General features: G+C 50.7%; 52 non-coding genes across 52 annotated transcripts; all 52 read left to right on the top strand.

The window, feature by feature from the left end:
- The first annotated feature begins 235 nt into the window (after positions 1-235).
- LOC138639933 (U5 spliceosomal RNA) lies at positions 236-351 on the top strand. The gene has a single exon (XR_011313457.1). It is a non-coding gene; the product is annotated as a U5 spliceosomal RNA (small nuclear RNA).
- A 310-nt stretch (positions 352-661) lies between these two features.
- LOC138639932 (U5 spliceosomal RNA) lies at positions 662-777 on the top strand. Its single transcript, XR_011313456.1, has one exon. It is a non-coding gene; the product is annotated as a U5 spliceosomal RNA (small nuclear RNA).
- A 310-nt stretch (positions 778-1087) lies between these two features.
- Positions 1088-1203, top strand: LOC138640040 (U5 spliceosomal RNA). The gene has a single exon (XR_011313561.1). It is a non-coding gene; the product is annotated as a U5 spliceosomal RNA (small nuclear RNA).
- Positions 1204-1513: 310 nt separating this feature from the next.
- Positions 1514-1629, top strand: LOC138639122 (U5 spliceosomal RNA). Its single transcript, XR_011312721.1, has one exon. It is a non-coding gene; the product is annotated as a U5 spliceosomal RNA (small nuclear RNA).
- Positions 1630-1939: 310 nt separating this feature from the next.
- On the top strand, positions 1940-2055 carry LOC138639931 (U5 spliceosomal RNA). The gene has a single exon (XR_011313455.1). It is a non-coding gene; the product is annotated as a U5 spliceosomal RNA (small nuclear RNA).
- A 310-nt stretch (positions 2056-2365) lies between these two features.
- On the top strand, positions 2366-2481 carry LOC138639642 (U5 spliceosomal RNA). The gene has a single exon (XR_011313216.1). It is a non-coding gene; the product is annotated as a U5 spliceosomal RNA (small nuclear RNA).
- A 310-nt stretch (positions 2482-2791) lies between these two features.
- On the top strand, positions 2792-2907 carry LOC138639121 (U5 spliceosomal RNA). The gene has a single exon (XR_011312720.1). It is a non-coding gene; the product is annotated as a U5 spliceosomal RNA (small nuclear RNA).
- A 310-nt stretch (positions 2908-3217) lies between these two features.
- Positions 3218-3333, top strand: LOC138640014 (U5 spliceosomal RNA). Its single transcript, XR_011313536.1, has one exon. It is a non-coding gene; the product is annotated as a U5 spliceosomal RNA (small nuclear RNA).
- A 310-nt stretch (positions 3334-3643) lies between these two features.
- LOC138639120 (U5 spliceosomal RNA) lies at positions 3644-3759 on the top strand. Its single transcript, XR_011312719.1, has one exon. It is a non-coding gene; the product is annotated as a U5 spliceosomal RNA (small nuclear RNA).
- A 310-nt stretch (positions 3760-4069) lies between these two features.
- On the top strand, positions 4070-4185 carry LOC138639119 (U5 spliceosomal RNA). Its single transcript, XR_011312718.1, has one exon. It is a non-coding gene; the product is annotated as a U5 spliceosomal RNA (small nuclear RNA).
- A 310-nt stretch (positions 4186-4495) lies between these two features.
- LOC138640236 (U5 spliceosomal RNA) lies at positions 4496-4611 on the top strand. The gene has a single exon (XR_011313738.1). It is a non-coding gene; the product is annotated as a U5 spliceosomal RNA (small nuclear RNA).
- A 310-nt stretch (positions 4612-4921) lies between these two features.
- LOC138639582 (U5 spliceosomal RNA) lies at positions 4922-5037 on the top strand. Its single transcript, XR_011313159.1, has one exon. It is a non-coding gene; the product is annotated as a U5 spliceosomal RNA (small nuclear RNA).
- Positions 5038-5347: 310 nt separating this feature from the next.
- LOC138639930 (U5 spliceosomal RNA) lies at positions 5348-5463 on the top strand. Its single transcript, XR_011313454.1, has one exon. It is a non-coding gene; the product is annotated as a U5 spliceosomal RNA (small nuclear RNA).
- Positions 5464-5773: 310 nt separating this feature from the next.
- On the top strand, positions 5774-5889 carry LOC138640235 (U5 spliceosomal RNA). The gene has a single exon (XR_011313737.1). It is a non-coding gene; the product is annotated as a U5 spliceosomal RNA (small nuclear RNA).
- A 310-nt stretch (positions 5890-6199) lies between these two features.
- LOC138639929 (U5 spliceosomal RNA) lies at positions 6200-6315 on the top strand. Its single transcript, XR_011313453.1, has one exon. It is a non-coding gene; the product is annotated as a U5 spliceosomal RNA (small nuclear RNA).
- A 310-nt stretch (positions 6316-6625) lies between these two features.
- On the top strand, positions 6626-6741 carry LOC138639928 (U5 spliceosomal RNA). Its single transcript, XR_011313452.1, has one exon. It is a non-coding gene; the product is annotated as a U5 spliceosomal RNA (small nuclear RNA).
- A 310-nt stretch (positions 6742-7051) lies between these two features.
- On the top strand, positions 7052-7167 carry LOC138639250 (U5 spliceosomal RNA). The gene has a single exon (XR_011312841.1). It is a non-coding gene; the product is annotated as a U5 spliceosomal RNA (small nuclear RNA).
- A 310-nt stretch (positions 7168-7477) lies between these two features.
- LOC138640234 (U5 spliceosomal RNA) lies at positions 7478-7593 on the top strand. The gene has a single exon (XR_011313736.1). It is a non-coding gene; the product is annotated as a U5 spliceosomal RNA (small nuclear RNA).
- Positions 7594-7903: 310 nt separating this feature from the next.
- LOC138639927 (U5 spliceosomal RNA) lies at positions 7904-8019 on the top strand. Its single transcript, XR_011313451.1, has one exon. It is a non-coding gene; the product is annotated as a U5 spliceosomal RNA (small nuclear RNA).
- Positions 8020-8329: 310 nt separating this feature from the next.
- Positions 8330-8445, top strand: LOC138639926 (U5 spliceosomal RNA). The gene has a single exon (XR_011313450.1). It is a non-coding gene; the product is annotated as a U5 spliceosomal RNA (small nuclear RNA).
- Positions 8446-8755: 310 nt separating this feature from the next.
- Positions 8756-8871, top strand: LOC138640039 (U5 spliceosomal RNA). Its single transcript, XR_011313560.1, has one exon. It is a non-coding gene; the product is annotated as a U5 spliceosomal RNA (small nuclear RNA).
- Positions 8872-9181: 310 nt separating this feature from the next.
- On the top strand, positions 9182-9297 carry LOC138639118 (U5 spliceosomal RNA). The gene has a single exon (XR_011312717.1). It is a non-coding gene; the product is annotated as a U5 spliceosomal RNA (small nuclear RNA).
- Positions 9298-9607: 310 nt separating this feature from the next.
- On the top strand, positions 9608-9723 carry LOC138639925 (U5 spliceosomal RNA). Its single transcript, XR_011313449.1, has one exon. It is a non-coding gene; the product is annotated as a U5 spliceosomal RNA (small nuclear RNA).
- Positions 9724-10033: 310 nt separating this feature from the next.
- On the top strand, positions 10034-10149 carry LOC138639641 (U5 spliceosomal RNA). The gene has a single exon (XR_011313215.1). It is a non-coding gene; the product is annotated as a U5 spliceosomal RNA (small nuclear RNA).
- Positions 10150-10459: 310 nt separating this feature from the next.
- On the top strand, positions 10460-10575 carry LOC138639117 (U5 spliceosomal RNA). The gene has a single exon (XR_011312716.1). It is a non-coding gene; the product is annotated as a U5 spliceosomal RNA (small nuclear RNA).
- A 310-nt stretch (positions 10576-10885) lies between these two features.
- LOC138640013 (U5 spliceosomal RNA) lies at positions 10886-11001 on the top strand. Its single transcript, XR_011313535.1, has one exon. It is a non-coding gene; the product is annotated as a U5 spliceosomal RNA (small nuclear RNA).
- A 310-nt stretch (positions 11002-11311) lies between these two features.
- On the top strand, positions 11312-11427 carry LOC138639116 (U5 spliceosomal RNA). Its single transcript, XR_011312715.1, has one exon. It is a non-coding gene; the product is annotated as a U5 spliceosomal RNA (small nuclear RNA).
- A 310-nt stretch (positions 11428-11737) lies between these two features.
- On the top strand, positions 11738-11853 carry LOC138639115 (U5 spliceosomal RNA). Its single transcript, XR_011312714.1, has one exon. It is a non-coding gene; the product is annotated as a U5 spliceosomal RNA (small nuclear RNA).
- Positions 11854-12163: 310 nt separating this feature from the next.
- LOC138640232 (U5 spliceosomal RNA) lies at positions 12164-12279 on the top strand. The gene has a single exon (XR_011313735.1). It is a non-coding gene; the product is annotated as a U5 spliceosomal RNA (small nuclear RNA).
- Positions 12280-12589: 310 nt separating this feature from the next.
- LOC138639581 (U5 spliceosomal RNA) lies at positions 12590-12705 on the top strand. Its single transcript, XR_011313158.1, has one exon. It is a non-coding gene; the product is annotated as a U5 spliceosomal RNA (small nuclear RNA).
- A 310-nt stretch (positions 12706-13015) lies between these two features.
- Positions 13016-13131, top strand: LOC138639249 (U5 spliceosomal RNA). The gene has a single exon (XR_011312840.1). It is a non-coding gene; the product is annotated as a U5 spliceosomal RNA (small nuclear RNA).
- A 310-nt stretch (positions 13132-13441) lies between these two features.
- On the top strand, positions 13442-13557 carry LOC138639417 (U5 spliceosomal RNA). Its single transcript, XR_011313002.1, has one exon. It is a non-coding gene; the product is annotated as a U5 spliceosomal RNA (small nuclear RNA).
- A 310-nt stretch (positions 13558-13867) lies between these two features.
- Positions 13868-13983, top strand: LOC138639924 (U5 spliceosomal RNA). The gene has a single exon (XR_011313448.1). It is a non-coding gene; the product is annotated as a U5 spliceosomal RNA (small nuclear RNA).
- A 310-nt stretch (positions 13984-14293) lies between these two features.
- Positions 14294-14409, top strand: LOC138640231 (U5 spliceosomal RNA). The gene has a single exon (XR_011313734.1). It is a non-coding gene; the product is annotated as a U5 spliceosomal RNA (small nuclear RNA).
- Positions 14410-14719: 310 nt separating this feature from the next.
- LOC138639923 (U5 spliceosomal RNA) lies at positions 14720-14835 on the top strand. The gene has a single exon (XR_011313447.1). It is a non-coding gene; the product is annotated as a U5 spliceosomal RNA (small nuclear RNA).
- Positions 14836-15145: 310 nt separating this feature from the next.
- Positions 15146-15261, top strand: LOC138639248 (U5 spliceosomal RNA). The gene has a single exon (XR_011312839.1). It is a non-coding gene; the product is annotated as a U5 spliceosomal RNA (small nuclear RNA).
- A 310-nt stretch (positions 15262-15571) lies between these two features.
- Positions 15572-15687, top strand: LOC138640230 (U5 spliceosomal RNA). Its single transcript, XR_011313733.1, has one exon. It is a non-coding gene; the product is annotated as a U5 spliceosomal RNA (small nuclear RNA).
- Positions 15688-15997: 310 nt separating this feature from the next.
- Positions 15998-16113, top strand: LOC138639922 (U5 spliceosomal RNA). Its single transcript, XR_011313446.1, has one exon. It is a non-coding gene; the product is annotated as a U5 spliceosomal RNA (small nuclear RNA).
- A 310-nt stretch (positions 16114-16423) lies between these two features.
- LOC138640229 (U5 spliceosomal RNA) lies at positions 16424-16539 on the top strand. The gene has a single exon (XR_011313732.1). It is a non-coding gene; the product is annotated as a U5 spliceosomal RNA (small nuclear RNA).
- A 306-nt stretch (positions 16540-16845) lies between these two features.
- On the top strand, positions 16846-16961 carry LOC138639921 (U5 spliceosomal RNA). Its single transcript, XR_011313445.1, has one exon. It is a non-coding gene; the product is annotated as a U5 spliceosomal RNA (small nuclear RNA).
- A 310-nt stretch (positions 16962-17271) lies between these two features.
- On the top strand, positions 17272-17387 carry LOC138639920 (U5 spliceosomal RNA). Its single transcript, XR_011313444.1, has one exon. It is a non-coding gene; the product is annotated as a U5 spliceosomal RNA (small nuclear RNA).
- A 310-nt stretch (positions 17388-17697) lies between these two features.
- On the top strand, positions 17698-17813 carry LOC138639003 (U5 spliceosomal RNA). The gene has a single exon (XR_011312606.1). It is a non-coding gene; the product is annotated as a U5 spliceosomal RNA (small nuclear RNA).
- A 310-nt stretch (positions 17814-18123) lies between these two features.
- On the top strand, positions 18124-18239 carry LOC138640228 (U5 spliceosomal RNA). The gene has a single exon (XR_011313731.1). It is a non-coding gene; the product is annotated as a U5 spliceosomal RNA (small nuclear RNA).
- Positions 18240-18549: 310 nt separating this feature from the next.
- On the top strand, positions 18550-18665 carry LOC138639562 (U5 spliceosomal RNA). Its single transcript, XR_011313140.1, has one exon. It is a non-coding gene; the product is annotated as a U5 spliceosomal RNA (small nuclear RNA).
- Positions 18666-18975: 310 nt separating this feature from the next.
- LOC138639919 (U5 spliceosomal RNA) lies at positions 18976-19091 on the top strand. The gene has a single exon (XR_011313443.1). It is a non-coding gene; the product is annotated as a U5 spliceosomal RNA (small nuclear RNA).
- A 310-nt stretch (positions 19092-19401) lies between these two features.
- LOC138640038 (U5 spliceosomal RNA) lies at positions 19402-19517 on the top strand. The gene has a single exon (XR_011313559.1). It is a non-coding gene; the product is annotated as a U5 spliceosomal RNA (small nuclear RNA).
- A 310-nt stretch (positions 19518-19827) lies between these two features.
- LOC138639114 (U5 spliceosomal RNA) lies at positions 19828-19943 on the top strand. Its single transcript, XR_011312713.1, has one exon. It is a non-coding gene; the product is annotated as a U5 spliceosomal RNA (small nuclear RNA).
- Positions 19944-20253: 310 nt separating this feature from the next.
- On the top strand, positions 20254-20369 carry LOC138640227 (U5 spliceosomal RNA). The gene has a single exon (XR_011313730.1). It is a non-coding gene; the product is annotated as a U5 spliceosomal RNA (small nuclear RNA).
- Positions 20370-20679: 310 nt separating this feature from the next.
- LOC138639918 (U5 spliceosomal RNA) lies at positions 20680-20795 on the top strand. Its single transcript, XR_011313442.1, has one exon. It is a non-coding gene; the product is annotated as a U5 spliceosomal RNA (small nuclear RNA).
- Positions 20796-21105: 310 nt separating this feature from the next.
- On the top strand, positions 21106-21221 carry LOC138640037 (U5 spliceosomal RNA). The gene has a single exon (XR_011313558.1). It is a non-coding gene; the product is annotated as a U5 spliceosomal RNA (small nuclear RNA).
- A 310-nt stretch (positions 21222-21531) lies between these two features.
- LOC138639112 (U5 spliceosomal RNA) lies at positions 21532-21647 on the top strand. The gene has a single exon (XR_011312711.1). It is a non-coding gene; the product is annotated as a U5 spliceosomal RNA (small nuclear RNA).
- Positions 21648-21957: 310 nt separating this feature from the next.
- Positions 21958-22073, top strand: LOC138640086 (U5 spliceosomal RNA). The gene has a single exon (XR_011313606.1). It is a non-coding gene; the product is annotated as a U5 spliceosomal RNA (small nuclear RNA).
- Positions 22074-22236: the final 163 nt, after the last annotated feature.

Here is a 22236-nt window from a genome sequence, read left to right as displayed (position 1 = left end):
CTGGGAAAAGGCTCTCATTTGCATATTGTAGCCATGGATGGCCTTCTTCTGGGCAACGGAACAGGTGATGCTCTGTCAGCAGCATAGAACTGAGAACGGAGCATCCTGTGGAAGATGGGCTGTTGCCGTTTTTGTTTTTCCATCACCAAACCACGAACCCACTTCTAGGTGCTCTCCCCGGGCCAAGTGAGGGCTGCTGCCATGGTGGTAGGTCAGGAGGAGGCCTTTGCCCAGTATACTCTGGCTTCTCTTCAGAACGTAAAAATCTTTCGCCTTTTACTAAAGATTTCCGTGGAGAGGAGCAAAACTGAGTTTTGTGGCAATTTTTGCATGCTCCAGCTTGCTGGGGCTTCCTTAATTGGGTTCAACAACAGAATAAAGTAATGGGTGGGTGGGGTTTCGGTGGGAGACTGAACCCTGGGGTTGCTGGGAAGAGGCCCTCATTTGCATATTGTAGCCATGGATGGCCTTCTTCCGGGCAACGGAACAGGTGATGCTCTGTCAGCAGCATAGAACTGAGAACGGAGCAGCCTGTGGAAGATGGGCTGTTGCCGTTTTTGTTTTTCCATCACCAAACCACGAACCCACTTCTAGGTGCTCTCCCCGGGCCAAGTGAGGGCTGCTGCCATGGTGGTAGGTCAGGAGGAGGCCTTTGCACAGTATACTCTGGCTTCTCTTCAGAACGTAAAAATCTTTCGCCTTTTACTAAAGATTTCCGTGGAGAGGAGCAAAACTGAGTTTTGTGGCAATTTTTGCATGCTCCAGCTTGCTGGGGCTTCGTTAATTGGGTTCAACAACAGAATAAAGTAATGGGTGGGTGGGGTTTCGGTGGGAGACTGAACCCTGGGGTTGCGGGGAAGAGGCCCTCATTTGCATATTGTAGCCATGGATGGCCTTCTTCCGGGCAATGGAACAGGTGATGCTCTGTCAGCAGCATAGAACTGAGAACGAAGCAGTCTGTGGAAGATGGGCTGTTGCCGTTTTTGTTTTTCCATCACCAAACCACGAACCCACTTCTAGTAGCTCTCCCCGGGCCAAGTGAGGGCTGCTGCCATGGTGGTAGGTCAGGAGGAGGCCCTTGCTCTGTATACTCAGGCTTCTCTTCAGAACGTAAAAATCTTTCGCCTTTTACTAAAGATTTCCGTGGAGAGGAGCAAAACTGAGTTTTGTGGCAATTTTTGCATGCTCCAGCTTGCTGGGGCTTCGTTAATTGGGTTCAACAACAGAATAAAGTAATGGGTGGGTGGGGTTTCGGTGGGAGACTGAACCCTGGGGTTGCGGGGAAGAGGCCCTCATTTGCATATTGTAGCCATGGATGGCCTTCTTCCGGGCAACGGAACAGGTGATGCTCTGTCAGCAGCATCGAACTGAGAACGGAGCAGCCTGTGGAAGATGGGCTGTTGCCGTTTTTGTTTTTCCATCACCAAACCACGAACCCACTTCTAGGTGCTGTCCCCGGGCCAAGTGAGGGCTGCTGCCATGGTGGTAGGTCAGGAGGAGGCCCTTGCCCAGTATATTCTGGCTTCTCTTCAGAACGTAAAAATCTTTCGCCTTTTACTAAAGATTTCCGTGGAGAGGAGCAAAACTGAGTTTTGTGGCAATTTTTGCATGCTCCAGCTTGCTGGGGCTTTCTTAATTGGGTTCAACAACAGAATAAAGGAATGGGTGGGTGGGGTTTCGGTGGGAGACTGAACCCTGGGGTTCCTGGGAAAAGGCCCTCATTTCCATATTGTAGCCATGGATGGCCTTCTTCCGGGCAACGGAACAGGTGATGCTCTGTCAGCAGCATAGAACTGAGAACGGAGCATCCTGTGGAAGATGGGCTGTTGCCGTTTTTGTTTTTCCATCACCAAACCACGAACCCACTTCTAGGTGCTCTCCCCGGGCCAAGTGAGGGCTGCTGCCATGGTGGTAGGTCAGGAGGAGGCCTTTGCCCAGTATACTCTGGCTTCTCTTCAGAACGTAAAAATCTTTCGCCTTTTACTAAAGATTTCCGTGGAGAGGAGCAAAACTGAGTTTTGTGGCAATTTTTGCATGCTCCAGCTTGCTGGGGCTTCCTTAATTGGGTTCAACAACAGAATAAAGTAATGGGTGGGTGGGGTTTCGGTGGGAGACTGAACCCTGGGGTTGCTGGGAAGAGGCCCTCATTTGCATATTGTAGCCATGGATGGCCTTCTTCCGGGCAACGGAACAGGTGATGCTCTGTCAGCAGCATAGAACTGAGAACGGAGCAGCCTGTGGAAGATGGGCTGTTGCCGTTTTTGTTTTTCCATCACCAAACCACGAACCCACTTCTAGGTGCTGTCCCCGGGCCAAGTGAGGGCTGCTGCCATGGTGGTAGGTCAGGAGGAGGCCCTTGCCCAGTATATTCTGGCTTCTCTTCAGAACGTAAAAATCTTTCGCCTTTTACTAAAGGTTTCCGTGGAGAGGAGCAAAACTGAGTTTTGTGGCAATTCTTGCATGCTCCAGCTTGCTGGGGCTTTCTTAATTGGGTTCAACAACAGAATAAAGGAATGGGTGGGTGGGGTTTCGGTGGGAGACTGAACCCTGGGGTTGCTGGGAAGAGGCCCTCATTTGCATATTGTAGCCATGGATGGCCTTCTTCCGGGCAACGGAACAGGTGATGCTCTGTCAGCAGCATAGAACTGAGAACGGAGCAGCCTGTGGAAGATGGGCTGTTGCCGTTTTTGTTTTTCCATCACCAAACCACGAACCCACTTCTAGGTGCTGTCCCCGGGCCAAGTGAGGGCTGCTGCCATGGTGGTAGGTCAGGAGGAGGCCCTTGCCCAGTATATTCTGGCTTCTCTTCAGAACGTAAAAATCTTTCGCCTTTTACTAAAGATTTCCGTGGAGAGGAGCAAAACTGAGTTTTGTGGCAATTTTTGCATGCTCCAGCTTGCTGGGGCTTTCTTAATTGGGTTCAACAACAGAATAAAGGAATGGGTGGGTGGGGTTTCGGTGGGAGACTGAACCCTGGGGTTCCTGGGAAAAGGCCCTCATTTCCATATTGTAGCCATGGATGGCCTTCTTCCGGGCAACGGAACAGGTGATGCTCTGTCAGCAGCATAGAACTGAGAACGGAGCATCCTGTGGAAGATGGGCTGTTGCCGTTTTTGTTTTTCCATCACCAAACCACGAACCCACTTCTAGGTGCTCTCCCCGGGCCAAGTGAGGGCTGCTGCCATGGTGGTAGGTCAGGAGGAGGCCTTTGCCCAGTATACTCTGGCTTCTCTTCAGAACGTAAAAATCTTTCGCCTTTTACTAAAGATTTCCGTGGAGAGTAGCAAAACTGAGTTTTGTGGCAATTTTTGCATGCTCCAGCTTGCTGGGGCTTCCTTAATTGGGTTCAACAACAGAATAAAGTAATGGGTGGGTGGGGTTTCGGTGGGAGACTGAACCCTGGGGTTGCTGGGAAGAGGCCCTCATTTGCATATTGTAGCCATGGATGGCCTTCTTCCGGGCAACGGAACAGGTGATGCTCTGTCAGCAGCATAGAACTGAGAACGGAGCAGCCTGTGGAAGATGGGCTGTTGCCGTTTTTGTTTTTCCATCACCAAACCACGAACCCACTTCTAGGTGCTGTCCCCGGGCCAAGTGAGGGCTGCTGCCATGGTGGTAGGTCAGGAGGAGGCCCTTGCCCAGTATATTCTGGCTTCTCTTCAGAACGTAAAAATCTTTCGCCTTTTACTAAAGATTTCCGTGGAGAGGAGCAAAACTGAGTTTTGTGGCAATTTTTGCATGCTCCAGCTTGCTGGGGCTTTCTTAATTGGGTTCAACAACAGAATAAAGGAATGGGTGGGTGGGGTTTCGGTGGGAGACTGAACCCTGGGGTTCCTGGGAAAAGGCCCTCATTTGCATATTGTAGCCATGGATGGCCTTCTTCCGGGCAACGGAACAGGTGATGCTCTGTCAGCAGCATAGAACTGAGAACGGAGCATCCTGTGGAAGATGGGCTGTTGCCGTTTTTGTTTTTCCATCACCAAACCACGAACCCACTTCTAGGTGCTCTCCCCGGGCCAAGTGAGGGCTGCTGCCATGGTGGTAGGTCAGGAGGAGGCCTTTGCCCAGTATATTCTGGCTTCTCTTCAGAACGTAAAAATCTTTCGCCTTTTACTAAAGATTTCCGTGGAGAGGAGCAAAACTGAGTTTTGTGGCAATTTTTGCATGCTCCAGCTTGCTGGGGCTTCCTTAATTGGGTTCAACAACAGAATAAAGGAATGGGTGGGTGGGGTTTCGGTGGGAGACTGAACCCTGGGGTTGCTGGGAAGAGGCCCTCATTTGCATATTGTAGCCATGGATGGCCTTCTTCCGGGCAACGGAACAGGTGATGCTCTGTCAGCAGCATAGAACTGAGAACGGAGCAGCCTGTGGAAGATGGGCTGTTGCCGTTTTTGTTTTTCCATCACCAAACCACGAACCCACTTCTAGGTGCTCTCCCCGGGCCAAGTGAGGGCTGCTGCCATGGTGGTAGGTCAGGAGGAGGCCTTTGCACAGTATACTCTGGCTTCTCTTCAGAATGTAAAAATCTTTCGCCTTTTACTAAAGATTTCCGTGGAGAGGAGCAAAACTGAGTTTTGTGGCAATTTTTGCATGCTCCAGCTTGCTGGGGCTTTCTTAATTGGGTTCAACAACAGAATAAAGGAATGGGTGGGTGGGGTTTCGGTGGGAGACTGAACCCTGGGGTTCCTGGGAAAAGGCCCTCATTTGCATATTGTAGCCATAGATAGCCTTCTTCCGGGCAACGGAACAGGTGATGCTCTGTCAGCAGCATAGAACTGAGAACGGAGCATCCTATGGAAGATGGGCTGTTGCCGTTTTTTTTTTTCCATCACCAAACCACGAACCCACTTCTAGGTGCTCTCCCCGGGCCAAGTGAGGGCTGCTGCCATGGTGGTAGGTCAGGAGGAGGCCTTTGCACAGTATACTCTGGCTTCTCTTCAGAATGTAAAAATCTTTCGCCTTTTACTAAAGATTTCCGTGGAGAGGAGCAAAACTGAGTGTTGTGGCAATTTTTGCATGCTACAGCTTGCTGGGGCTTTCTTAATTGGGTTCAACAACAGAATAAAGGAATGGGTGGGTGGGGTTTCGGTGGGAGACTGAGCCCTGGGGTTCCTGGGAAAAGGCCCTCATTTGCATATTGTAGCCATGGATGGCCTTCTTCCGGGCAACGGAACAGGTGATGCTCTGTCAGCAGCATAGAACTGAGAACGGAGCAGCCTGTGGAAGATGGGCTGTTGCCGTTTTTGTTTTTCCATCACCAAACCACGAACCCACTTCTAGGTGCTCTCCCCGGGCCAAGTGAGGGCTGCTGCCATGGTGGTAGGTCAGGAGGAGGCCTTTGCCCAGTATACTCTGGCTTCTCTTCAGAACGTAAAAATCTTTCGCCTTTTACTAAAGATTTCCGTGGAGAGGAGCAAAACTGAGTTTTGTGGCAATTTTTGCATGCTCCAGCTTGCTGGGGCTTCCTTAATTGGGTTCAACAACAGAATAAAGTAATGGGTGGGTGGGGTTTCGGTGGGAGACTGAACCCTGGGGTTGCTGGGAAGAGGCCCTCATTTGCATATTGTAGCCATGGATGGCCTTCTTCCGGGCAACGGAACAGGTGATGCTCTGTCAGCAGCATAGAACTGAGAACGGAGCAGCCTGTGGAAGATGGGCTGTTGCCGTTTTTGTTTTTCCATCACCAAACCACGAACCCACTTCTAGGTGCTCTCCCCGGGCCAAGTGAGGGCTGCTGCCATGGTGGTAGGTCAGGAGGAGGCCTTTGCACAGTATACTCTGGCTTCTCTTCAGAATGTAAAAATCTTTCGCCTTTTACTAAAGATTTCCGTGGAGAGGAGCAAAACTGAGTTTTGTGGCAATTTTTGCATGCTCCAGCTTGCTGGGGCTTTCTTAATTGGGTTCAACAACAGAATAAAGGAATGGGTGGGTGGGGTTTCGGTGGGAGACTGAACCCTGGGGTTGCTGGGAAGAGGCCCTCATTTGCATATTGTAGCCATGGATGGCCTTCTTCCGGGCAACGGAACAGGTGATGCTCTGTCAGCAGCATAGAACTGAGAACGGAGCAGCCTGTGGAAGATGGGCTGTTGCCGTTTTTGTTTTTCCATCACCAAACCACGAACCCACTTCTAGGTGCTCTCCCCGGGCCAAGTGAGGGCTGCTGCCATGGTGGTAGGTCAGGAGGAGGCCTTTGCACAGTATACTCTGGCTTCTCTTCAGAACGTAAAAATCTTTCGCCTTTTACTAAAGATTTCCGTGGAGAGGAGCAAAACTGAGTTTTGTGGCAATTTTTGCATGCTCCAGCTTGCTGGGGCTTCCTTAATTGGGTTCAACAACAGAATAAAGTAATGGGTGGGTGGGGTTTCGGTGGGAGACTGAACCCTGGGGTTGCTGGGAAGAGGCCCTCATTTGCATATTGTAGCCATGGATGGCCTTCTTCCGGGCAACGGAACAGGTGATGCTCTGTCAGCAGCATAGAACTGAGAACGGAGCAGCCTGTGGAAGATGGGCTGTTGCCGTTTTTGTTTTTCCATCACCAAACCACGAACCCACTTCTAGGTGCTCTCCCCGGGCCAAGTGAGGGCTGCTGCCATGGTGGTAGGTCAGGAGGAGGCCTTTGCACAGTATACTCTGGCTTCTCTTCAGAACGTAAAAATCTTTCGCCTTTTACTAAAGATTTCCGTGGAGAGGAGCAAAACTGAGTTTTGTGGCAATTTTTGCATGCTCCAGCTTGCTGGGGCTTTCTTAATTGGGTTCAACAACAGAATAAAGGAATGGGTGGGTGGGGTTTCGGTGGGAGACTGAACCCTGGGCTTCCTGGGAAAAGGCCCTCATTTGCATATTGTAGCCATGGATGGCCTTCTTCCGGGCAACGGAACAGGTGATGCTCTGTCAGCAGCATAGAACTGAGAACGGAGCAGCCTGTGGAAGATGGGCTGTTGCCGTTTTTGTTTTTCCATCACCAAACCACGAACCCACTTCTAGGTGCTCTCCCCGGGCCAAGTGAGGGCTGCTGCCATGGTGGTAGGTCAGGAGGAGGCCTTTGCCCAGTATACTCTGGCTTCCCTTCAGAACGTAAAAATCTTTCGCCTTTTACTAAAGATTTCCGTGGAGAGGAGCAAAACTGAGTTTTGTGGCAATTTTTGCATGCTCCAGCTTGCTGGGGCTTCCTTAATTGGGTTCAACAACAGAATAAAGTAATGGGTGGGTGGGGTTTCGGTGGGAGACTGAACCCTGGGGTTGCTGGGAAGAGGCCCTCATTTGCATATTGTAGCCATGGATGGCCTTCTTCCGGGCAACGGAACAGGTGATGCTCTGTCAGCAGCATAGAACTGAGAACGGAGCAGCCTGTGGAAGATGGGCTGTTGCCGTTTTTGTTTTTCCATCACCAAACAACGAACCCACTTCTAGGTGCTCTCCCCGGGCCAAGTGAGGGCTGCTGCCATGGTGGTAGGTCAGGAGGAGGCCTTTGCACAGTATACTCTGGCTTCTCTTCAGAATGTAAAAATCTTTCGCCTTTTACTAAAGATTTCCGTGGAGAGGAGCAAAACTGAGTTTTGTGGCAATTTTTGCATGCTCCAGCTTGCTGGGGCTTTCTTAATTGGGTTCAACAACAGAATAAAGGAATGGGTGGGTGGGGTTTCGGTGGGAGACTGATCCCTGGGGTTCCTGGGAAAAGGCCCTCATTTGCATATTGTAGCCATGGATGGCCTTCTTCTGGGCAACGGAACAGGTGATGCTCTGTCAGCAGCATAGAACTGAGAACGGAGCATCCTGTGGAAGATGGGCTGTTGCCGTTTTTGTTTTTCCATCACCAAACCACGAACCCACTTCTAGGTGCTCTCCCCGGGCCAAGTGAGGGCTGCTGCCATGGTGGTAGGTCAGGAGGAGGCCTTTGCCCAGTATACTCTGGCTTCTCTTCAGAACGTAAAAATCTTTCGCCTTTTACTAAAGATTTCCGTGGAGAGGAGCAAAACTGAGTTTTGTGGCAATTTTTGCATGCTCCAGCTTGCTGGGGCTTCCTTAATTGGGTTCAACAACAGAATAAAGTAATGGGTGGGTGGGGTTTCGGTGGGAGACTGAACCCTGGGGTTGCTGGGAAGAGGCCCTCATTTGCATATTGTAGCCATGGATGGCCTTCTTCCGGGCAACGGAACAGGTGATGCTCTGTCAGCAGCATAGAACTGAGAACGGAGCAGCCTGTGGAAGATGGGCTGTTGCCGTTTTTGTTTTTCCATCACCAAACCACGAACCCACTTCTAGGTGCTCTCCCCGGGCCAAGTGAGGGCTGCTGCCATGGTGGTAGGTCAGGAGGAGGCCTTTGCACAGTATACTCTGGCTTCTCTTCAGAACGTAAAAATCTTTCGCCTTTTACTAAAGATTTCCGTGGAGAGGAGCAAAACTGAGTTTTGTGGCAATTTTTGCATGCTCCAGCTTGCTGGGGCTTCGTTAATTGGGTTCAACAACAGAATAAAGTAATGGGTGGGTGGGGTTTCGGTGGGAGACTGAACCCTGGGGTTGCGGGGAAGAGGCCCTCATTTGCATATTGTAGCCATGGATGGCCTTCTTCCGGGCAATGGAACAGGTGATGCTCTGTCAGCAGCATAGAACTGAGAACGAAGCAGTCTGTGGAAGATGGGCTGTTGCCGTTTTTGTTTTTCCATCACCAAACCACGAACCCACTTCTAGTAGCTCTCCCCGGGCCAAGTGAGGGCTGCTGCCATGGTGGTAGGTCAGGAGGAGGCCCTTGCTCTGTATACTCAGGCTTCTCTTCAGAACGTAAAAATCTTTCGCCTTTTACTAAAGATTTCCGTGGAGAGGAGCAAAACTGAGTTTTGTGGCAATTTTTGCATGCTCCAGCTTGCTGGGGCTTCGTTAATTGGGTTCAACAACAGAATAAAGTAATGGGTGGGTGGGGTTTCGGTGGGAGACTGAACCCTGGGGTTGCGGGGAAGAGGCCCTCATTTGCATATTGTAGCCATGGATGGCCTTCTTCCGGGCAACGGAACAGGTGATGCTCTGTCAGCAGCATCGAACTGAGAACGGAGCAGCCTGTGGAAGATGGGCTGTTGCCGTTTTTGTTTTTCCATCACCAAACCACGAACCCACTTCTAGGTGCTGTCCCCGGGCCAAGTGAGGGCTGCTGCCATGGTGGTAGGTCAGGAGGAGGCCCTTGCCCAGTATATTCTGGCTTCTCTTCAGAACGTAAAAATCTTTCGCCTTTTACTAAAGATTTCCGTGGAGAGGAGCAAAACTGAGTTTTGTGGCAATTTTTGCATGCTCCAGCTTGCTGGGGCTTTCTTAATTGGGTTCAACAACAGAATAAAGGAATGGGTGGGTGGGGTTTCGGTGGGAGACTGAACCCTGGGGTTCCTGGGAAAAGGCCCTCATTTCCATATTGTAGCCATGGATGGCCTTCTTCCGGGCAACGGAACAGGTGATGCTCTGTCAGCAGCATAGAACTGAGAACGGAGCATCCTGTGGAAGATGGGCTGTTGCCGTTTTTGTTTTTCCATCACCAAACCACGAACCCACTTCTAGGTGCTCTCCCCGGGCCAAGTGAGGGCTGCTGCCATGGTGGTAGGTCAGGAGGAGGCCTTTGCCCAGTATACTCTGGCTTCTCTTCAGAACGTAAAAATCTTTCGCCTTTTACTAAAGATTTCCGTGGAGAGGAGCAAAACTGAGTTTTGTGGCAATTTTTGCATGCTCCAGCTTGCTGGGGCTTCCTTAATTGGGTTCAACAACAGAATAAAGTAATGGGTGGGTGGGGTTTCGGTGGGAGACTGAACCCTGGGGTTGCTGGGAAGAGGCCCTCATTTGCATATTGTAGCCATGGATGGCCTTCTTCCGGGCAACGGAACAGGTGATGCTCTGTCAGCAGCATAGAACTGAGAACGGAGCAGCCTGTGGAAGATGGGCTGTTGCCGTTTTTGTTTTTCCATCACCAAACCACGAACCCACTTCTAGGTGCTGTCCCCGGGCCAAGTGAGGGCTGCTGCCATGGTGGTAGGTCAGGAGGAGGCCCTTGCCCAGTATATTCTGGCTTCTCTTCAGAACGTAAAAATCTTTCGCCTTTTACTAAAGGTTTCCGTGGAGAGGAGCAAAACTGAGTTTTGTGGCAATTCTTGCATGCTCCAGCTTGCTGGGGCTTTCTTAATTGGGTTCAACAACAGAATAAAGGAATGGGTGGGTGGGGTTTCGGTGGGAGACTGAACCCTGGGGTTGCTGGGAAGAGGCCCTCATTTGCATATTGTAGCCATGGATGGCCTTCTTCCGGGCAACGGAACAGGTGATGCTCTGTCAGCAGCATAGAACTGAGAACGGAGCAGCCTGTGGAAGATGGGCTGTTGCCGTTTTTGTTTTTCCATCACCAAACCACGAACCCACTTCTAGGTGCTGTCCCCGGGCCAAGTGAGGGCTGCTGCCATGGTGGTAGGTCAGGAGGAGGCCCTTGCCCAGTATATTCTGGCTTCTCTTCAGAACGTAAAAATCTTTCGCCTTTTACTAAAGATTTCCGTGGAGAGGAGCAAAACTGAGTTTTGTGGCAATTTTTGCATGCTCCAGCTTGCTGGGGCTTTCTTAATTGGGTTCAACAACAGAATAAAGGAATGGGTGGGTGGGGTTTCGGTGGGAGACTGAACCCTGGGGTTCCTGGGAAAAGGCCCTCATTTCCATATTGTAGCCATGGATGGCCTTCTTCCGGGCAACGGAACAGGTGATGCTCTGTCAGCAGCATAGAACTGAGAACGGAGCATCCTGTGGAAGATGGGCTGTTGCCGTTTTTGTTTTTCCATCACCAAACCACGAACCCACTTCTAGGTGCTCTCCCCGGGCCAAGTGAGGGCTGCTGCCATGGTGGTAGGTCAGGAGGAGGCCTTTGCCCAGTATACTCTGGCTTCTCTTCAGAACGTAAAAATCTTTCGCCTTTTACTAAAGATTTCCGTGGAGAGTAGCAAAACTGAGTTTTGTGGCAATTTTTGCATGCTCCAGCTTGCTGGGGCTTCCTTAATTGGGTTCAACAACAGAATAAAGTAATGGGTGGGTGGGGTTTCGGTGGGAGACTGAACCCTGGGGTTGCTGGGAAGAGGCCCTCATTTGCATATTGTAGCCATGGATGGCCTTCTTCCGGGCAACGGAACAGGTGATGCTCTGTCAGCAGCATAGAACTGAGAACGGAGCAGCCTGTGGAAGATGGGCTGTTGCCGTTTTTGTTTTTCCATCACCAAACCACGAACCCACTTCTAGGTGCTGTCCCCGGGCCAAGTGAGGGCTGCTGCCATGGTGGTAGGTCAGGAGGAGGCCCTTGCCCAGTATATTCTGGCTTCTCTTCAGAACGTAAAAATCTTTCGCCTTTTACTAAAGATTTCCGTGGAGAGGAGCAAAACTGAGTTTTGTGGCAATTTTTGCATGCTCCAGCTTGCTGGGGCTTTCTTAATTGGGTTCAACAACAGAATAAAGGAATGGGTGGGTGGGGTTTCGGTGGGAGACTGAACCCTGGGGTTCCTGGGAAAAGGCCCTCATTTGCATATTGTAGCCATGGATGGCCTTCTTCCGGGCAACGGAACAGGTGATGCTCTGTCAGCAGCATAGAACTGAGAACGGAGCATCCTGTGGAAGATGGGCTGTTGCCGTTTTTGTTTTTCCATCACCAAACCACGAACCCACTTCTAGGTGCTCTCCCCGGGCCAAGTGAGGGCTGCTGCCATGGTGGTAGGTCAGGAGGAGGCCTTTGCCCAGTATATTCTGGCTTCTCTTCAGAACGTAAAAATCTTTCGCCTTTTACTAAAGATTTCCGTGGAGAGGAGCAAAACTGAGTTTTGTGGCAATTTTTGCATGCTCCAGCTTGCTGGGGCTTCCTTAATTGGGTTCAACAACAGAATAAAGGAATGGGTGGGTGGGGTTTCGGTGGGAGACTGAACCCTGGGGTTGCTGGGAAGAGGCCCTCATTTGCATATTGTAGCCATGGATGGCCTTCTTCCGGGCAACGGAACAGGTGATGCTCTGTCAGCAGCATAGAACTGAGAACGGAGCAGCCTGTGGAAGATGGGCTGTTGCCGTTTTTGTTTTTCCATCACCAAACCACGAACCCACTTCTAGGTGCTCTCCCCGGGCCAAGTGAGGGCTGCTGCCATGGTGGTAGGTCAGGAGGAGGCCTTTGCACAGTATACTCTGGCTTCTCTTCAGAATGTAAAAATCTTTCGCCTTTTACTAAAGATTTCCGTGGAGAGGAGCAAAACTGAGTTTTGTGGCAATTTTTGCATGCTCCAGCTTGCTGGGGCTTTCTTAATTGGGTTCAACAACAGAATAAAGGAATGGGTGGGTGGGGTTTCGGTGGGAGACTGAACCCTGGGGTTCCTGGGAAAAGGCCCTCATTTGCATATTGTAGCCATAGATAGCCTTCTTCCGGGCAACGGAACAGGTGATGCTCTGTCAGCAGCATAGAACTGAGAACGGAGCATCCTATGGAAGATGGGCTGTTGCCGTTTTTTTTTTTCCATCACCAAACCACGAACCCACTTCTAGGTGCTCTCCCCGGGCCAAGTGAGGGCTGCTGCCATGGTGGTAGGTCAGGAGGAGGCCTTTGCACAGTATACTCTGGCTTCTCTTCAGAATGTAAAAATCTTTCGCCTTTTACTAAAGATTTCCGTGGAGAGGAGCAAAACTGAGTGTTGTGGCAATTTTTGCATGCTACAGCTTGCTGGGGCTTTCTTAATTGGGTTCAACAACAGAATAAAGGAATGGGTGGGTGGGGTTTCGGTGGGAGACTGAGCCCTGGGGTTCCTGGGAAAAGGCCCTCATTTGCATATTGTAGCCATGGATGGCCTTCTTCCGGGCAACGGAACAGGTGATGCTCTGTCAGCAGCATAGAACTGAGAACGGAGCAGCCTGTGGAAGATGGGCTGTTGCCGTTTTTGTTTTTCCATCACCAAACCACGAACCCACTTCTAGGTGCTCTCCCCGGGCCAAGTGAGGGCTGCTGCCATGGTGGTAGGTCAGGAGGAGGCCTTTGCCCAGTATACTCTGGCTTCCCTTCAGAACGTAAAAATCTTTCGCCTTTTACTAAAGATTTCCGTGGAGAGGAGCAAAACTGAGTTTTGTGGCAATTTTTGCATGCTCCAGCTTGCTGGGGCTTCCTTAATTGGGTTCAACAACAGAATAAAGTAATGGGTGGGTGGGGTTTCGGTGGGAGACTGAACCCTGGGGTTGCTGGGAAGAGGCCCTCATTTGCATATTGTAGCCATGGATGGCCTTCTTCCGGGCAACGGAACAGGTGATGCTCTGTCAGCAGCATAGAACTGAGAACGGAGCAGCCTGTGGAAGATGGGCTGTTGCCGTTTTTGTTTTTCCATCACCAAACAACGAACCCACTTCTAGGTGCTCTCCCCGGGCCAAGTGAGGGCTGCTGCCATGGTGGTAGGTCAGGAGGAGGCCTTTGCACAGTATTCTCTGGCTTCTCTTCAGAATGTAAAAATCTTTCGCCTTTTACTAAAGATTTCCGTGGAGAGGAGCAAAACTGAGTTTTGTGGCAATTTTTGCATGCTCCAGCTTGCTGGGGCTTTCTTAATTGGGTTCAACAACAGAATAAAGGAATGGGTGGGTGGGGTTTCGGTGGGAGACTGAACCCTGGGGTTCCTGGGAAAAGGCCCTCATTTGCATATTGTAGCCATGGATGGCCTTCTTCTGGGCAACGGAACAGGTGATGCTCTGTCAGCAGCATAGAACTGAGAACGGAGCATCCTGTGGAAGATGGGCTGTTGCCGTTTTTGTTTTTCCATCACCAAACCACGAACCCACTTCTAGGTGCTCTCCCCGGGCCAAGTGAGGGCTGCTGCCATGGTGGTAGGTCAGGAGGAGGCCTTTGCCCAGTATACTCTGGCTTCTCTTCAGAACGTAAAAATCTTTCGCCTTTTACTAAAGATTTCCGTGGAGAGGAGCAAAACTGAGTTTTGTGGCAATTTTTGCATGCTCCAGCTTGCTGGGGCTTCCTTAATTGGGTTCAACAACAGAATAAAGTAATGGGTGGGTGGGGTTTCGGTGGGAGACTGAACCCTGGGGTTGCTGGGAAGAGGCCCTCATTTGCATATTGTAGCCATGGATGGCCTTCTTCCGGGCAACGGAACAGGTGATGCTCGGTCAGCAGCATAGAACTGAGAACGGAGCAGCCTGTGGAAGATGGGCTGTTGCCGTTTTTGTTTTTCCATCACCAAACCACGAACCCACTTCTAGGTGCTCTCCCCGGGCCAAGTGAGGGCTGCTGCCATGGTGGTAGGTCAGGAGGAGGCCTTTGCACAGTATACTCTGGCTTCTCTTCAGAATGTAAAAATCTTTCGCCTTTTACTAAAGATTTCCGTGGAGAGGAGCAAAACTGAGTTTTGTGGCAATTTTTGCATGCTCCAGCTTGCTGGGGCTTTCTTAATTGGGTTCAACAACAGAATAAAGGAATGGGTGGGTGGGGTTTCGGTGGGAGACTGAACCCTGGGGTTGCTGGGAAGAGGCCCTCATTTGCATATTGTAGCCATGGATGGCCTTCTTCCGGGCAACGGAACAGGTGATGCTCTGTCAGCAGCATAGAACTGAGAACGGAGCAGCCTGTGGAAGATGGGCTGTTGCCGTTTTTGTTTTTCCATCACCAAACCACGAACCCACTTCTAGGTGCTCTCCCCGGGCCAAGTGAGGGCTGCTGCCATGGTGGTAGGTCAGGAGGAGGCCTTTGCACAGTATACTCTGGCTTCTCTTCAGAACGTAAAAATCTTTCGCCTTTTACTAAAGATTTCCGTGGAGAGGAGCAAAACTGAGTTTTGTGGCAATTTTTGCATGCTCCAGCTTGCTGGGGCTTTCTTAATTGGGTTCAACAACAGAATAAAGGAATGGGTGGGTGGGGTTTCGGTGGGAGACTGAACCCTGGGGTTCCTGGGAAAAGGCCCTCATTTGCATATTGTAGCCATGGATGGCCTTCTTCCGGGCAACGGAACAGGTGATGCTCTGTCAGCAGCATAGAACTGAGAACGGAGCAGCCTGTGGAAGATGGGCTGTTGCCGTTTTTGTTTTTCCATCACCAAACCACGAACCCACTTCTAGGTACTCTCCCCGGGCCAAGTGAGGGCTGCTGCCATGGTGGTAGGTCAGGAGGAGGCCTTTGCCCAGTATACTCTGGCTTCCCTTCAGAACGTAAAAATCTTTCGCCTTTTACTAAAGATTTCCGTGGAGAGGAGCAAAACTGAGTTTTGTGGCAATTTTTGCATGCTCCAGCTTGCTGGGGCTTCCTTAATTGGGTTCAACAACAGAATAAAGTAATGGGTGGGTGGGGTTTCGGTGGGAGACTGAACCCTGGGGTTGCTGGGAAGAGGCCCTCATTTGCATATTGTAGCCATGGATGGCCTTCTTCCGGGCAACGGAACAGGTGATGCTCTGTCAGCAGCATAGAACTGAGAACGGAGCAGCCTGTGGAAGATGGGCTGTTGCCGTTTTTGTTTTTCCATCACCAAACAACGAACCCTCTTCTAGGTGCTCTCCCCGGGCCAAGTGAGGGCTGCTGCCATGGTGGTAGGTCAGGAGGAGGCCTTTGCACAGTATACTCTGGCTTCTCTTCAGAATGTAAAAATCTTTCGCCTTTTACTAAAGATTTCCGTGGAGAGGAGCAAAACTGAGTTTTGTGGCAATTTTTGCATGCTCCAGCTTGCTGGGGCTTTCTTAATTGGGTTCAACAACAGAATAAAGGAATGGGTGGGTGGGGTTTCGGTGGGAGACTGAACCCTGGGGTTCCTGGGAAAAGGCCCTCATTTGCATATTGTAGCCATGGATGGCCTTCTTCTGGGCAACGGAACAGGTGATGCTCTGTCAGCAGCATAGAACTGAGAACGGAGCATCCTGTGGAAGATGGGCTGTTGCCGTTTTTGTTTTTCCATCACCAAACCACGAACCCACTTCTAGGTGCTCTCCCCGGGCCAAGTGAGGGCTGCTGCCATGGTGGTAGGTCAGGAGGAGGCCTTTGCCCAGTATACTCTGGCTTCTCTTCAGAACGTAAAAATCTTTCGCCTTTTACTAAAGATTTCCGTGGAGAGGAGCAAAACTGAGTTTTGTGGCAATTTTTGCATGCTCCAGCTTGCTGGGGCTTCCTTAATTGGGTTCAACAACAGAATAAAGTAATGGGTGGGTGGGGTTTCGGTGGGAGACTGAACCCTGGGGTTGCTGGGAAGAGGCCCTCATTTGCATATTGTAGCCATGGATGGCCTTCTTCCGGGCAACGGAACAGGTGATGCTCTGTCAGCAGCATAGAACTGAGAACGGAGCAGCCTGTGGAAGATGGGCTGTTGCCGTTTTTGTTTTTCCATCACCAAACCACGAACCCACTTCTAGGTGCTCTCCCCGGGCCAAGTGAGGGCTGCTGCCATGGTGGTAGGTCAGGAGGAGGCCTTTGCACACTATACTCTGGCTTCTCTTCAGAATGTAAAAATCTTTCGCCTTTTACTAAAGATTTCCGTGGAGAGGAGCAAAACTGAGTTTTGTGGCAATTTTTGCATGCTCCAGCTTGCTGGGGCTTTCTTAATTGGGTTCAACAACAGAATAAAGGAATGGGTGGGGTTTCGGTGGGAGACTGAACCCTGGGGTTCCTGGGAAAAGGCCCTCATTTGCATATTGTAGCCATGGATGGCCTTCTTCCGGGCAACGGAACAGGTGATGCTCTGTCAGCAGCATAGAACTGAGAACGGAGCATCCTGTGGAAGATGGGCTGTTGCCGTTTTTGTTTTTCCATCACCAAACCACGAACCCACTTCTAGGTGCTCTCCCCGGGCCAAGTGAGGGCTGCTGCCATGGTGGTAGGTCAGGAGGAGGCCTTTGCCCAGTATACTCTGGCTTCTCTTCAGAACGTAAAAATCTTTCGCCTTTTACTAAAGATTTCCGTGGAGAGGAGCAAAACTGAGTTTTGTGGCAATTTTTGCATGCTCCAGCTTGCTGGGGCTTCCTTAATTGGGTTCAACAACAGAATAAAGTAATGGGTGGGTGGGGTTTCGGTGGGAGACTGAACCCTGGGGTTGCTGGGAAGAGGCCCTCATTTGCATATTGTAGCCATGGATGGCCTTCTTCCGGGCAACGGAACAGGTGATGCTCTGTCAGCAGCATAGAACTGAGAACGGAGCAGCCTGTGGAAGATGGGCTGTTGCCGTTTTTGTTTTTCCATCACCAAACCACGAACCCACTTCTAGGTGCTCTCCCCGGGCCAAGTGAGGGCTGCTGCCATGGTGGTAGGTCAGGAGGAGGCCTTTGCACAGTATACTCTGGCTTCTCTTCAGAACGTAAAAATCTTTCGCCTTTTACTAAAGATTTCCGTGGAGAGGAGCAAAACTGAGTTTTGTGGCAATTTTTGCATGCTCCAGCTTGCTGGGGCTTTCTTAATTGGGTTCAACAACAGAATAAAGGAATGGGTGGGTGGGGTTTCGGTGGGAGACTGAACCCTGGGGTTCCTGGGAAAAGGCCCTCATTTGCATATTGTAGCCATGGATGGCCTTCTTCTGGGCAACGGAACAGGTGATGCTCTGTCAGCAGCATAGAACTGAGAACGGAGCATCCTGTGGAAGATGGGCTGTTGCCGTTTTTGTTTTTCCATCACCAAACCACGAACCCACTTCTAGGTGCTCTCCCCGGGCCAAGTGAGGGCTGCTGCCATGGTGGTAGGTCAGGAGGAGGCCTTTGCCCAGTATACTCTAGCTTCTCTTCAGAACGTAAAAATCTTTCGCCTTTTACTAAAGATTTCCGTGGAGAGGAGCAAAACTGAGTTTTGTGGCAATTTTTGCATGCTCCAGCTTGCTGGGGCTTCCTTAATTGGGTTCAACAACAGAATAAAGTAATGGGTGGGTGGGGTTTCGGTGGGAGACTGAACCCTGGGGTTGCTGGGAAGAGGCCCTCATTTGCATATTGTAGCCATGGATGGCCTTCTTCCGGGCAACGGAACAGGTGATGCTCTGTCAGCAGCATAGAACTGAGAACGGAGCAGCCTGTGGAAGATGGGCTGTTGCCGTTTTTGTTTTTCCATCACCAAACCACGAACCCACTTCTAGGTGCTCTCCCCGGGCCAAGTGAGGGCTGCTGCCATGGTGGTAGGTCAGGAGGAGGCCTTTGCACAGTATACTCTGGCTTCTCTTCAGAATGTAAAAATCTTTCGCCTTTTACTAAAGATTTCCGTGGAGAGGAGCAAAACTGAGTTTTGTGGCAATTTTTGCATGCTCCAGCTTGCTGGGGCTTTTTTAATTGGGTTCAACAACAGAATAAAGGAATGGGTGGGTGGGGTTTCGGTGGGAGACTGAACCCTGGGGTTCCTGGGAAAAGGCCCTCATTTGCATATTGTAGCCATAGATGGCCTTCTTCCGGGCAACGGAACAGGTGATGCTCTGTCAGCAGCATAGAACTGAGAACGGAGCATCCTATGGAAGATGGGCTGTTGCCGTTTTTTTTTTTCCATCACCAAACCACGAACCCACTTCTAGGTGCTCTCCCCGGGCCAAGTGAGGGCTGCTGCCATGGTGGTAGGTCAGGAGGAGGCCTTTGCACAGTATACTCTGGCTTCTCTTCAGAATGTAAAAATCTTTCACCTTTTACTAAAGATTTCCGTGGAGAGGAGCAAAACTGAGTTTTGTGGCAATTTTTGCATGCTCCAGCTTGCTGGGGCTTTCTTAATTGGGTTCAACAACAGAATAAAGGAATGGGTGGGTGGGGTTTCGGTGGGAGACTGAACCCTGGGGTTCCTGGGAAAAGGCCCTCATTTGCATATTGTAGCCATGGATGGCCTTCTTCCGGGCAACGGAACAGGTGATGCTCTGTCAGCAGCATAGAACTGAGAACGGAGCATCCTGTGGAAGATGGGCTGTTGCCGTTTTTGTTTTTCCATCACCAAACCACGAACCCACTTCTAGGTGCTCTCCCCGGGCCAAGTGAGGGCTGCTGCCATGGTGGTAGGTCAGGAGGAGGCCTTTGCCCAGTATACTCTGGCTTCTCTTCAGAACGTAAAAATCTTTCGCCTTTTACTAAAGATTTCCGTGGAGAGGAGCAAAACTGAGTTTTGTGGCAATTTTTGCATGCTCCAGCTTGCTGGGGCTTCCTTAATTGGGTTCAACAACAGAATAAAGTAATGGGTGGGTGGGGTTTCGGTGGGAGACTGAACCCTGGGGTTGCGGGGAAGAGGCCCTCATTTGCATATTGTAGCCATGGATGGCCTTCTTCCGGGCAATGGAACAGGTGATGCTCTGTCAGCAGCATAGAACTGAGAACGAAGCAGCCTGTGGAAGATGGGCTGTTGCCGTTTTTGTTTTTCCATCACCAAACCACGAACCCACTTCTAGTTGCTCTCCCCGGGCCAAGTGAGGGCTGCTGCCATGGTGGTAGGTCAGGAGGAGACCCTTGCTCTGTATACTCAGGCTTCTCTTCAGAACGTAAAAATCTTTCGCCTTTTACTAAAGATTTCCGTGGAGAGGAGCAAAACTGAGTTTTGTGGCAATTTTTGCATGCTCCAGCTTGCTGGGGCTTCGTTAATTGGGTTCAACAACAGAATAAAGTAATGGGTGGGTGGGGTTTCGGTGGGAGACTGAACCCTGGGGTTGCGGGGAAGAGGCCCTCATTTGCATATTGTAGCCATGGATGGCCTTCTTCCGGGCAACGGAACAGGTGATGCTCTGTCAGCAGCATCGAACTGAGAACGGAGCAGCCTGTGGAAGATGGGCTGTTGCCGTTTTTGTTTTTCCATCACCAAACCACGAACCCACTTCTAGGTGCTGTCCCCGGGCCAAGTGAGGGCTGCTGCCATGGTGGTAGGTCAGGAGGAGGCCCTTGCCCAGAATATTCTGGCTTCTCTTCAGAACGTAAAAATCTTTCGCCTTTTACTAAAGATTTCCGTGGAGAGGAGCAAAACTGAGTTTTGTGGCAATTTTTGCATGCTCCAGCTTGCTGGGGCTTCCTTAATTGGGTTCAACAACAGAATAAAGTAATGGGTGGGTGGGGTTTCGGTGGGAGACTGAACCCTGGGGTTGCTGGGAAGAGGCCCTCATTTGCATATTGTAGCCATGGATGGCCTTCTTCCGGGCAACGGAACAGGTGATGCTCTGTCAGCAGCATAGAACTGAGAACGGAGCATCCTGTGGAAGATGGGCTGTTGCCGTTTTTTTTTTTCCATCACCAAACCACGAACCCACTTCTAGGTGCTCTCCCCGGGCCAAGTGAGGACTGCTGCCATGGTGGTAGGTCAGGAGGAGGCCTTTGCACAGTATACTCTGGCTTCTCTTCAGAATGTAAAAATCTTTCGCCTTTTACTAAAGATTTCCGTGGAGAGGAGCAAAACTGAGTTTTGTGGCAATTTTTGCATGCTCCAGCTTGCTGGGGCTTTCTTAATTGGGTTCAACAACAGAATAAAGGAATGGGTGGGTGGGGTTTCGGTGGGAGACTGAACCCTGGGGTTCCTGGGAAAAGGCCCTCATTTGCATATTGTAGCCATGGATGGCCTTCTTCCGGGCAACGGAACAGGTGATGCTCTGTCAGCAGCATAGAACTGAGAACGGAGCATCCTGTGGAAGATGGGCTGTTGCCGTTTTTGTTTTTCCATCACCAAACCACGAACCCACTTCTAGGTGCTCTCCCCGGGCCAAGTGAGGGCTGCTGCCATGGTGGTAGGTCAGGAGGAGGCACTTGCCCAGTATACTCTGGCTTCTCTTCAGAACGTAAAAATCTTTCGCCTTTTACTAAAGATTTCCGTGGAGAGGAGCAAAACTGAGTTTTGTGGCAATTTTTGCATGCTCCAGCTTGCTGGGGCTTCGTTAATTGGGTTCAACAACAGAATAAAGTAATGGGTGGGTGGGGTTTCGGTAGGAGACTGAACCCTGGGGTTGCGGGGAAGAGGCCCTCATTTGCATATTGTAGCCATGGATGGCCTTCTTCCGGGCAATGGAACAGGTGATGCTCTGTCAGCAGCATAGAACTGAGAACGAAGCAGCCTGTGGAAGATGGGCTGTTGCCGTTTTTGTTTTTCCATCACCAAACCACGAACCCACTTCTAGTTGCTCTCCCCGGGCCAAGTGAGGGCTGCTGCCATGGTGGTAGGTCAGGAGGAGGCCCTTGCTCTGTATACTCAGGCTTCTCTTCAGAACGTAAAAATCTTTCGCCTTTTACTAAAGATTTCCGTGGAGAGGAGCAAAACTGAGTTTTGTGGCAATTTTTGCATGCTCCAGCTTGCTGGGGCTTCGTTAATTGGGTTCAACAACAGAATAAAGTAATGGGTGGGTGGGGTTTCGGTGGGAGACTGAACCCTGGGGTTGCGGGGAAGAGGCCCTCATTTGCATATTGTAGCCATGGATGGCCTTCTTCCGGGCAACGGAACAGGTGATGCTCTGTCAGCAGCATCGAACTGAGAACGGAGCAGCCTGTGGAAGATGGGCTGTTGCCGTTTTTGTTTTTCCATCACCAAACCACGAACCCACTTCTAGGTGCTGTCCCCGGGCCAAGTGAGGGCTGCTGCCATGGTGGTAGGTCAGGAGGAGGCCCTTGCCCAGAATATTCTGGCTTCTCTTCAGAACGTAAAAATCTTTCGCCTTTTACTAAAGATTTCCGTGGAGAGGAGCAAAACTGAGTTTTGTGGCAATTTTTGCATGCTCCAGCTTGCTGGGGCTTTCTTAATTGGGTTCAACAACAGAATAAAGGAATGGGTGGGTGGGGTTTCGGTGGGAGACTGAACCCTGGGGTTCCTGGGAAAAGGCCCTCATTTGCATATTGTAGCCATGGATGGCCTTCTTCCGGGCAACGGAACAGGTGATGCTCTGTCAGCAGCATAGAACTGAGAACGGAGCATCCTGTGGAAGATGGGCTGTTGCCGTTTTTGTTTTTCCATCACCAAACCACGAACCCACTTCTAGGTGCTCTCCCCGGGCCAAGTGAGGGCTGCTGCCATGGTGGTAGGTCAGGAGGAGGCCTTTGCCCAGTATACTCTGGCTTCTCTTCAGCACGTAAAAATCTTTCGCCTTTTACTAAAGATTTCCGTGGAGAGGAGCAAAACTGAGTTTTGTGGCAATTTTTGCATGCTCCAGCTTGCTGGGGCTTTCTTAATTGGGTTCAACAACAGAATAAAGGAATGGGTGGGTGGGGTTTCGGTGGGAGACTGAACCCTGGGGTTCCTGGGAAAAGGCCCTCATTTGCATATTGTAGCCATAGATGGCCTTCTTCCGGGCAACGGAACAGGTGATGCTCTGTCAGCAGCATAGA

The sequence above is a fragment of the Ranitomeya imitator genome, chromosome 5 (assembly GCF_032444005.1).
Source record: "Ranitomeya imitator isolate aRanImi1 chromosome 5, aRanImi1.pri, whole genome shotgun sequence".
Classification (NCBI taxonomy): Eukaryota; Metazoa; Chordata; class Amphibia; order Anura; family Dendrobatidae; genus Ranitomeya; species Ranitomeya imitator.
Note: the sequence above shows the minus strand (reverse complement) of the source record. Positions and strands in the feature narration are given on the sequence as shown.